Here is an 11,329-nt window from a genome sequence, read left to right on the forward strand (position 1 = left end):
TCTACACAATTTCCACAACTAGTTGCCATACATATTTGATAAAAAAAGATAAAAACAACTGATTTTGATGAGGAATACAAGTATATTAAAAGAAAAATGAAAAAATTGAACTATTAGCTGAGGAAGAAACTAATTTTTTAGTAAATAATCAAGATTTGTTGTTGTTCAAAGGAAAAATTTACTTTCCTAATGATTCATAATTGAAAACATTTGTTTTAGATGAATTACATAAGAAACCAACATCTGGTCATCGTGAGTGTAAAACACTGATAAGTTTGTTGAGGAAGTATTATTATTGGCCTAAAATGAAACAAATATGACATAATATGTTACTAGATGCCTAGAGTGCCAAGAAGTGAAGGCTTCCCATCAACACCCAACAAGATTATTACAACCTTTTCTTATTCCAGAATGGAAATGGGAAACAATACATATGAATTTTATTATTGGATTTCCAAGGACTAGGAGGCAACATGACTCTATCATGTTTGTGGTAGATAATATTACCAAGGTTGCACATTTTATTCATGTTAAGTCTACATTTAAGGCTATTAATATGGCATAAATCTTTATGAAGCATTTAAACTTCATGGTATGCCCAAATTTGTGATTTCAGATTGTGATGCCAAATTCGCTTCAAAATTTTGGAAGGGGTTATTTGAAGATATGGGGACAAACTTAATTTTTAGCACAACTTTCCATCCTCAAAGAAATGGTCAAATAGAAAGAACTAATAAAATATTAGAAGATATGTTATGAACAGACCAACTAAGTGGGAAGATTATATTCACTTAGTTGATTTTGTTTATAATAATGGGTACCAAACTTCTTTGAAGATGGGTCCCTTTGATGTACTATATGGAAGAAGATGTAAAATGCCTCTAATTTGGGACCATCCTGAATATCAGTTAATTTTGGGACCACAAATGTTAAAGGAGATGGAATAACTGGTTAAACAAGTCAAGCAAAATTTAAAAATAGCCAAAGTTCGATAGAAGAACCATGAAGATGTTGTAGTGGCTACAACACCCTCCAAAATTTGGCCTGCATCCAAATTTCAAAGCCTTCCTTGGCTTTTCCCCTTGATGGTCACAAACACTTGAGCTCGTCCCATGAGCTCTTAGCGCATTTTCACACCCTTTTTCTTGATTGATCACCGGTCGTATTTTTTCATGTTGATCGCTATGTCATTCTTGCGAGTTTGTTCTGGAAATTTTGAAGATTTGTATTTGTGTGTATGAGTTGTTTTCTCTCTGTTTACATCAGTCACACTCACACACAAAGTTGTAACAATGTTGCGCAAGTGTTGCCATGATCATTCGAAGACATATCTCAATCGTCGCACTTGTCGCTCTTAACCTTTGAGTTAGTCTCACTAAGCACATGTTGTCTTGTTGGTTTGAGGTATCTTGTCATCGAGTCATGCTAAGTGCGTGCTCACATTGTCATGTATGCATAAGTACACTTTATTTCACACCTAATCACTTTCCTGAAAATCTGTCGACCGAACAACCCTCCGTCAACCAGACTTGATCTCAGTGACTTTGCATTGCTGCCCAGAACTGCGCAGAGCTTGAGGCTATCCTTTGGGAAACGTTTACTGTACAATAATGGAGATAAGGCAACTCACTCACTCTAGAACTGTGCAGAAGTTGTCCCAGAACCCGATCTAGTCTACACTTCCCGAAATATCTCCCATCAAGCCTTCCGCTAGTCAACCAGAGAAAGGACTTGAGTTGTGACCCAACACTATAATGATATCCAAAATTGCACAGAACTTGTCCAGCCTGAATATGTGCATAAACTGCATATACATGTGGGACATGAATTTGCTACCTGTCACTGCAATGTCCCAGGAAATTGTGCAGAACTGTCAAGAAGGATTCCCTGCTGGCCTGCTCTACAACCATCTTAGGAATTGCATAGTGTTTTCTTTCACCTATCATTATTCCTCGCTCTACAATCAACCCAAAAACTGTGCAGATCTTACAGAAAGGCTTCCCTCCTAGCCTGGTCTACACTCACTCAGAAAACTGTGCAGATCTGGCTATCACCTACCCTTTTGTCCTGCTATGCAATTAGTCCAGAAATTGCATAGTTATGTTTGGGCCCAGACTGTCTCCTAGGATTGTGTAATTTTAACCAGTAGCTCCTGCAACCTAATCTTGTCCTCCTCTGGAAAACTGCCCAGATTTTTCTGCCAGTCCCTCTTGCTGGCCACGCTGTCTTCCCTGGAGAAACTGCATAGATCCTAGCTAGATGACCTATCTAGTGCTCCCCTTGAAAATTACACAGATTGGCCCAGAAGTTCCTTGACACCCCACCTATATTTCTTCCCGGAAAATGTGCAATTTTCTCTCCCAGCTGGGTTTTTCCATGCAGGTTTCACTGTTGTCCTAGATTGCAGAAACCTGCCTCCTAATGACATTTGCGCAATTTTTCCTGACAGTGCTCTAGAGACTCACATCTCGGCCAAAGCTGTGCTCTTTGCAGTTCTAGTGCCTTTTCCCTCTCCCAGTAACCTACACCAAATAGAAAACAATGGATCATGTTAGACTAGGATATTTTTGGATTTGATGCCATCTCGTCATGAGTGATTGCAGGAATAGGTACATTGATGAAACATGGCATGACAACGAATGAGATGGAAAGGAGCACATACTAGAAGAATTTCTCATATTTGAATGAACATACAAGCACATCAAACAATGAGTGAAAGGTACACATACACATGCACCATCAAGCAAAGACTAGGACCATCGAAGACCCCATGCACTTTCCCATGTAGAGGTGAAGACATGTTGCACCGAGAGCATATCATAACTCACCAACACAATAGCTCGAAATAGACATCACAGTAAGCTAGTACATGTTAGCAGTGTCATGTTGAGTTGTGTCATGAGTGTCTCGGCCACATCACTACTATGGTCCATACTTGTTGTAATCAATGTAATGTAAAGTGGAAGTCTGAGAGACCCACACATGAAGTTGAAGAGTCATGTGAAGTTGAAGAGTCATAGGAATTTGAACAGTCATGAGGGAAGTCGAAGAGTTACAAGGGTGAGTTATACCCCCTTGGCTATATATACCCCCTCATTGTATGAGAAAAGGAATTTTCATCTTGGCTCCTCCCGCACAGCCTTGAGAGTTTATAGTTTGTTCTTTGAGGAGCGAGCAGTGGCTCCTACATCCCACTACTGGGTCTAGTGTTGTATGGTGTACTTATGTGTCTTGGATATTTTTTTTTAATTTAGAGGCCTATCTCAAGCCATCACATTTCCATTCTTTTGTAACACTACTCTTTAAACATTTGTAATTCATGTTTTCTTAACTTGTACTAAGATAGTTGAACTACTTCAGTTATTTTGGTACTCATATTTTTGAAGATGTGTTATATTGTTTATCACTGATGTCTCGTTCGTGTAGACTACTCTGCTAGACACTAGACAAACCATCTTTGTGTTTTCTTGGTTTTAATGACCGTCACCGCTGTGTGGAATATTTTGCTGGATAATGTACATGCTTTCCCTTGAACTTTTGTTTTCACGACTGCCGCATCTGCTGTGGACTATTCCACTAGATTTTGGATAGCTTGTTGTTGTTCCTGTGTGTTTCTTCCTGGGTTGGGACTATTCCCTCTCATCAAGAGGCTCAATTTACTCCCCCCTTTTGACAGTAAGAGAACCCAGACACAGAGTTACATTACGCATTCACCAGGCACACTGACCTCACTTTCTTGAAGTTACAATCATAGTACTCTCATGTGATGAACAACAAGAGCTAAGGAAAATCTCTAAGATAATGGCAATCAGGCCATCGCACCGGATGGGACTCTTACACCAAATGGTGTGAGGTCTAGTTGGGACTTCATACTTGGAAGATCCACTGAATGTTGGTGGTTCTAGCACCATCAACATTTCTGGTGCTAGAAGGAGGGTCACGAAGAGTTTATGGCTGAATGTCCTCTCAACCCCATGTATCCATCATTTGGTCAAGGCAATAACATGAACTCCCTCTCTCCGATGCGCAACTCTAAAGTTGGTTACTCCTCACCTCCCAGACCTGAATAAAAGAAATTTCATATCATCATCTTTGTTATGTGCATCCCATCACCCGTCAATTTTCCAAAGTTGTTGGACTGATCCTAGGAGTACACAATCTTCCCTCTTCACAAAGGAAGCAAAAGACTACACCCATAGGAGTTGTAGTCTCGTCTATTGAAGAAGTAATCCTCGCCACTCTTGAAGAGGTTGCAGAAGCTATTGAGAACAAAGAGGAACATCTTGTTTTCTTACAAGGAGAAGAAGTTAACAACACACTCTTGGGGTCAGGTTCTAGCAAAGGAAGCAGAGGGGAAGGCACTAGAGGAGGTGGAGGTAGAGACGAACCAACAAATTTGGAGGTTGAACTGTCTCATTCGGAAGAAGAGGAAGAGTATGAAGAAGAAGACAATATGGCTGATATAAATCTGAAATGGATGACACAAGGCCCATTGGCACTCCACAGTGCCTTACACAAGATGCCAAGGAACGTAGATAAGTTGTTAACGAAGTATGACCCTGATAGAGCAGTGAAGGCAGAAGACCATCTAGACACGTTTTACCTACATATGTAGACACTCGAGGTACATTATGATGACGTTGCATGTAGAATATTTCCATGTACCTTGGATAGTAGAGTAGTTATATGGTACCACGACCTTCCTATCCACTCCATTCAGAACTGGGTGATGTTCAAGAGAATTTTCCTTGAAAATTTTACTGATGAAAAAACCCCTACCATGTTGTTGAAATAATTGGGTAGTCTTAAGATGGAGTCGAAAGAGAAAGTGAAATATTTTAACCACGGGTTTAACTGTATCCTGAAAAAGTTCACTACAGACACTAAACCTCATCACTCCATCACAGTCGACTACTACACATCTGCACTGTCAACCAGCATTGTGCAGTTTTTCAAGTGAGCTATGAAACCCACACTTTTTGAAAACTGCCACGAAGCAATTGATGTGGAGAAAGACCTGCATGCAATTGGAGTTATCGTAGATGATGAACCAACTAAGGACTCCAAAGATGCAAGCAGGAGGTCTCAAGCTGCTATGAGTAAGGTAAAGGAAAAAGAAACAAGTGAAATTGAGACCCTTACTCATCTCCTCAAGTCCTTGACAACTGAAGTAGTAGAAATCAAGCAACGGACAACTTAGACAACAGTGAGTAGTAGACCTTCTAGTTTTACATGCAGAAAGAATGTGACATTAGGTAGAAGCAATAGTCACTTGACTAAATCTATGCAAAGTTCAAACGCTGTGTTCCAAACAGACTTGATTTTGAAGGATAACTTCTATGAGTTCCACCAAGCGCAACATTCAAAGAAGACCTATGCAGATTCGAACCTAGTTATGGGCTCCATGGATTCAAGGGTGAATGATCATTTTAATGCCAATGAGAAGGTTCATCCAAAAGATGAAGATGGTGAAGAAGATGTTGCATCTGATGAAGCTCCAATTTATGGGTACGTGGTTAACATGTATCATTGTCTAAATGATTCCCATAATAAAACAACCACCAAGAATGGACCCCCAAAACAGAATAGTCGATACAACTTGAGAAGTCCAGGGGATCCTAATGTGATTGAGATACTGAAAGAGAAATTCAAGAAAATGATCAGAAAAGTTGATCCATCGACATCCTCAACATAGAAAACACAAAGCAAGTCTGGGAAGACAACTCCAATGAAAGATACATCTATGAGAAACTCAGTTCAAAGCACTCCACCAGATAGTACAAATATAATTCTTCCCTCAAACAACTCAGTGAGTATTCCCATTTTGGACTACAATATTGTTGAAGGTGTGAAGAAGACCCATGCGAAAATCTCTCTATATGAAATCACCAAAATCACAGTCTAGTAGGGTATTCTTTTGCGGGCACTCAGGAAAACCTCCATAGCCAATGTTGCCTCTTCTAGCAAAGGGACCAAGTAAGTCTCCTGGATCACTCACATATGTACTCAATGCACTTTGCATGGAAGAAGAAAACTTGTTTTGACCACCATTTTTGTTCTTATTCGAAATATTCAACTTCAATGTCCACAACTATTTGGTTGACTCTAGTGCATCAGTCAATGTCATGCCACTCTCCATTGCTAAACAGATCAATGCACAATGGAGCAGTACAACCACACAGATCATCCAAATCAAGTGAACATGTGTACCATCCATTGGTGAACTCTAGGATGTGATCATTCGGTTATCGTCTGATGGGCGAGTTCACTAGTGCATCAACATTGTGATTGTGGAAATCCTGGAAGCATATGGCTTACTACTCAACACAGACTGGTCCAACAAGTTGAAAATATATGTTGTTGTTTGGTCAATTTAGTGTCCTAAATTGCTCTACATAAATTATCAATCCAGGTATCATAAACTGATGAAGTGTAGTGCACTATTTGTGCTAGCTAACCCTTCTTACTTCGTTGTTTTTATGTTTTATGTTGTTTTGGGGGTTTTTGGTCTTTTAATTCCTAATGATTTACAATGTAAATTATCAAAACTAAATCTAACTTTCTTAAAGACTGCTCAAAATCTAAAAATGAAAACAGAGCTAAGAAAGAAATGAAAACAAAGTTTCTATTCTTATTTTACCATTATTTCCAAATCATGAATTAAAACTGAAAGTGAAATTTGCAATTGATGTCTAAATAATTACAGAAATAAAACTAAATAAAATACTTGGTTACTCTGCCTCTCAATTTTGGGAGAAAGTCTCCTTGGGATGACATTTCAGTAATTATGTACTTCATTAATCTAAGAGAAAACAAATACAAAGATGCAGAAATAACTCATTGCATAGATGAAATGTTCAACCACTTAGTTAAGGATGAATTATCAACTGTAAGGGTTTTCCATAAACATTCATTAACACCATGAGTTAGTATTTTAAAGTAAAAATGAAATGGCAAAGATAGTAAATGACATTGATCAATTTAATTGAGAATTTAAAATAGCAAAGCAGTGAATGAAGTAAACTATCCAACAATGTATCCTTATCATTCTTCAATCCTACTCTCATCCTAAAACAAGGTTAGTTTTTAATTGAAGAAACAAGATTACACTATTGAGTTCTATCTTCTAAACTACTGATAAGAACTAAAAAGAAATCAAGCTAATGGAAACTGCTCTAAATTAAAAACACTGTTGTTAAGAAAATGATAGAAATTGCATTATAAACACTGTTAGTAAGAAATTATAAACACTATTTCTAAAAGAAAATGATGAATTTACAGTGAACAAGAAGAGCAAAAATAAATAAAATGAAACCTTCTTCAATGCAAGGGCCCTCTGCAACTGATGAGGCTATGCTTTATCAATCAACTCCAAGAAAACTCCTTCGGATGTTTATAAAAACATGTGGTCTTCTCATATTAAAACAGGGATACAAAATGCCCAAGAATTACAGAGTCTAGAACTTCAATTTCACATTGAAATTATTACCATTACTCACTTCTTCGGTCCCTTACACAAGTATTTATAAGAAAAATCAATAATTGTTTGTGGAGAAAAGCATGCTACAACCAAACACATAGAAGACAGATATGCAAAATTTCTTCCTCGGCTACTGGAGAAATAAATCCATGACATGGTGGCTGTTGGATTCATTTGTATAGGTGGTCATTGGAGTCCATAGGTACAGTTAATTGCTCCAGATAACATTTCCCATCACTATGAAATGCATTAATTAACCATGAAATAGAGTCCTGTTACCCTTGGTCTCTTTGTGTTTGACTTATCCATTGACCGTAGTCGTATGCCATCTTATTTGTCAACCTAGGCTGAATGAATAGGACAGGGTCCATGTCATGTTGATTTCAAAGCTACCCATGTGGCTAGTTTCTCCTTCTGACACCTGGAACCTGTTAGAGCATGGAAGTAGCTATGGAATAGCTAGTTAGCTATAGAATAGGCTACATTCCATAGCTAATATACAAATATTTATTCAAACAGCGAAACATAAAAAGCATAACATGTAAATCACTAAGTGTCCTCCTCAAGACAGTATATACCAGTTATTAGTGATGAGAATGCATCTGTCTTATGGAAAAACAAAGAAAAGGAATGAGAAGAGTTGTTAGGGAAAGAGTGATTTTGAGGCTCAACATACCCCCACTTCAAAATCATTGCATATCCCCATGCAATTTTAAAAAATGTGAACTTCTTTCTCCTATTGCATATGTTTTGACACTTTTGCCAGCACATCCAACTTCCTTTTCTTACTTCTCCTTGCACTGACTGCTATCCTGGGCTTCTTCATAAGAAGTCTGTATTTGAGGTTGATAAGTGTTCTGCTCAAATTCCTATTTTTCCTCTTCAACTTAATATTCTTCTTGTACCATAGCCCTAGGTGCAGTATTGTATTGTCATGAATGGATTTATCCAGTTTTCTTTGTTCCTTCAGGCTTTCATTTTCTTTCTTAATATGCTTGTTCAATATCGCCAGATTTCCTGTTTGAGGGAGTTAGTTAGAGGTTCTTATGGATTGACAGGTTGTTCTAGATTGGCTGAGGATCCTGGATCCATTGAGGCACTTTTCTTTTCCAAAGATTCTATGTAATCATAAATTTGTTGTTGTATTGGATCTATGCTAGGAGAAGCTCTGCTTGGGTTTCCTTCAGAATTTTGTGGAAAAGAGTTCTGTGGACTGCGTTCAGGTGGAATATTGTCAGGAGATTGAACTGGGGTTTCTTCCTCTAATTTTATGAACTGGGCTCATTTTGATGTTACCTTCCTCACCTTACCTCAGAGTCTAGAGCTCCTTCTTAGGTTTTGGAAGCTTATGATTTCTTCTCTTGTGTCCTTCTTCCTCTTCCCTATCTCCTTCTTTTTCTTGATTTGCTCCCTAATCTTGGTCAGTATTTCAAAGAGTAACTATTCATCTTCTTGTGGTGATGAAGGTTCAGGAATGTCTTCATTGATTTCTTCAGCTCTCTCTTTTATTTTTCCTTTATGTTTAGTTTGCTTTCTAACCTTTGGTTTAGAATTTGTCTTTGCATCATTCTTTTGTGAGGAGGTTCCATATTTGTTTTGAATGTTAATGATGATATTTCTCCTCCTACTTTTCTTAACATGACTCTCCTCAGGTAACTTTGGAGCATCCTGGAAAAAAATTCTTACCAAGAAATCTTCCCAAGTATCCCCTATACTTTTTAGATGGAATTCAACTAGTATCTTCACTAATCCATGATGATACATAGTTATTTCTATGGATTCAATTTTCTTTTGGACATTTGTAGCCATCCTCCTTAGACTGTTTAGAAGGAAGAAGGGAAGGTTGATGGTTCCATTTTCTAAGAAATTAATTAATAAGTGTATATGATAAACATAAATAAACCCAAATCTTCCTTCACATGTAATGAATTTTTGCAATATCAACAACATATTACCCCATTTTTTCTTGAGTGCTAAAATAGGAATTCCTTTCTAAATACTGTAACATCCATACCTGGGTTTCTAAGGATCACTTCCCAAGATTCACCATGAAATTCCTTGTTTCTAAACTATCTTTCTCCTTGTCTCGATAGCTCTGTTGCTTCTAATATGAAGGATTCTATGACTGCAAATTTAATATCTTCTATCTCCATTTTTGTGCCATCAATTGACCTTGCAAAAGACTTGGTAATTTCCTTGTGGTAGCCGTCAAATTTCTCAATAAAATTTAACCATCCGGCTTTCTGTAGCATCCCTTTAAGCTGTGGATACCCCTCCATATACTTTACCCCTATGGGCTCTGTCCTGAAAATAAGCACCATATCCCATATTTTCGTTTAACCTTCAAAATTACTCTTACTGTCTATAAAACGAGTGCTATTTAAGAAATGGAATGACTGTGTGTATGGAAATGGAATGATTGCGTATATATGAAAATGGAAAGATTGTGTGTATATGAAAAATGGAATGACTGTGTATATGAAATGATTGTGTGTTATAGGAGAGATAAACTTAAGGGTTTGTGTGTAATAAATAGACAGTAAGGGTTTAGAGAGTCGTAGATAGGTAGGTCACATCGTCATCTTGACCATTAATAGATGGAGTTGTGGAGGACCGTTTGAGTATGGGTTATGGAGTTTGAAGTGGAGATTTGTTATGAAAGAATCATTAAGAATGTTTGTCATTAAAGATGGAAGATATGACGGAGATATAGTGGCAGTCAAATCAAATGATGGTCGATTAAGGAGACATGTGATTATACATACCATACAAACTTATGTTTTTAAATTGCTTTTTGAAATAACTATTTGCATTTACCTTTGGAACCTTTACCTTTCGCTTGCTAATTTTTTTGATGTTGATCCACAGGTACCTTGAGCATGGTTGGTATTTCAAAAATTGATTTCTTTCAATTCCATGCATACATGATTTTATTATGAGTTGTACAGTTGTGCCTAAACTGATAAACAAATTATAGCTACATAATCAGATTAGCTGCAAGACATAGTCAACTACAGAACGTGAAAAAGAAAGTGAAATATGGCTTATGGATCAATAATGAAATGGAAATGGCTATGTAAGTGAAATGAAATGAGATGTAAGACAAGATGATAAACGAAATGAAAGTTGTAAAAGAAAAAACTGAAAATTTTATTGATGAAATATGACAATGAGATGAAGTGAAACTACAAAAATAAAACGGAGTGAGGTGAGATGAGATGATGAATTTGCAGAATCTAAACTGCAGAGTGACTATAGCTTTTTGTCACTACTTATTACAGAAAGAAAATGGAAAATATAGGGTGTCAGAAACCTCTGATTTTCACCCTGTATTTTCTATATAAGTATGCCAAATAATGATTGGTTTTCAACCTTATACAATTTTATTTTTTTTTAAGGAAAAAATAAAGACTAAGTTAGTGGAGAAGAAGAGTTCTTCTTCACTAGCTCCATTTCAGAATTGTCTTGGAAAATCTTAATGAACTCCTCTTTTGAAATTGGTTTCTAATATATATTTAATCTATGACCATTCACAAGAAGAGAAGTTTTACTTTCATCTATTGTTCTTATCCTCACTGCTCCATTACTAAATACTTTTTCAATCTCATATGGCCCAAGCCAATGAGTTTGAAACTTCACTTGAAAATATTTAAACTTTGAATCAAATAATAGCGCCCAATCTCCCACTTGAAACCTCTTGGCCTTGATATATTTGTCATGCCATTTAGCCCTCTGTTGTTGGACTATACTAGTCCTTTGAACTCCCTCTTGCCTGATTTCGTCAAGTTCATTTAATTGCTCCAGCCTATGCTTTTGTGCCTCTGATAAATCTAGTCCTAGTTGGACTGC

The sequence above is a fragment of the Pinus tabuliformis genome, chromosome 1_1 (genome assembly GCF_031772625.1).
Source record: "Pinus tabuliformis cultivar Carrire ecotype Pingquan chromosome 1_1, CPIR1, whole genome shotgun sequence".
In the NCBI taxonomy this organism is placed as follows: Eukaryota; Viridiplantae; Streptophyta; class Pinopsida; order Pinales; family Pinaceae; genus Pinus; species Pinus tabuliformis.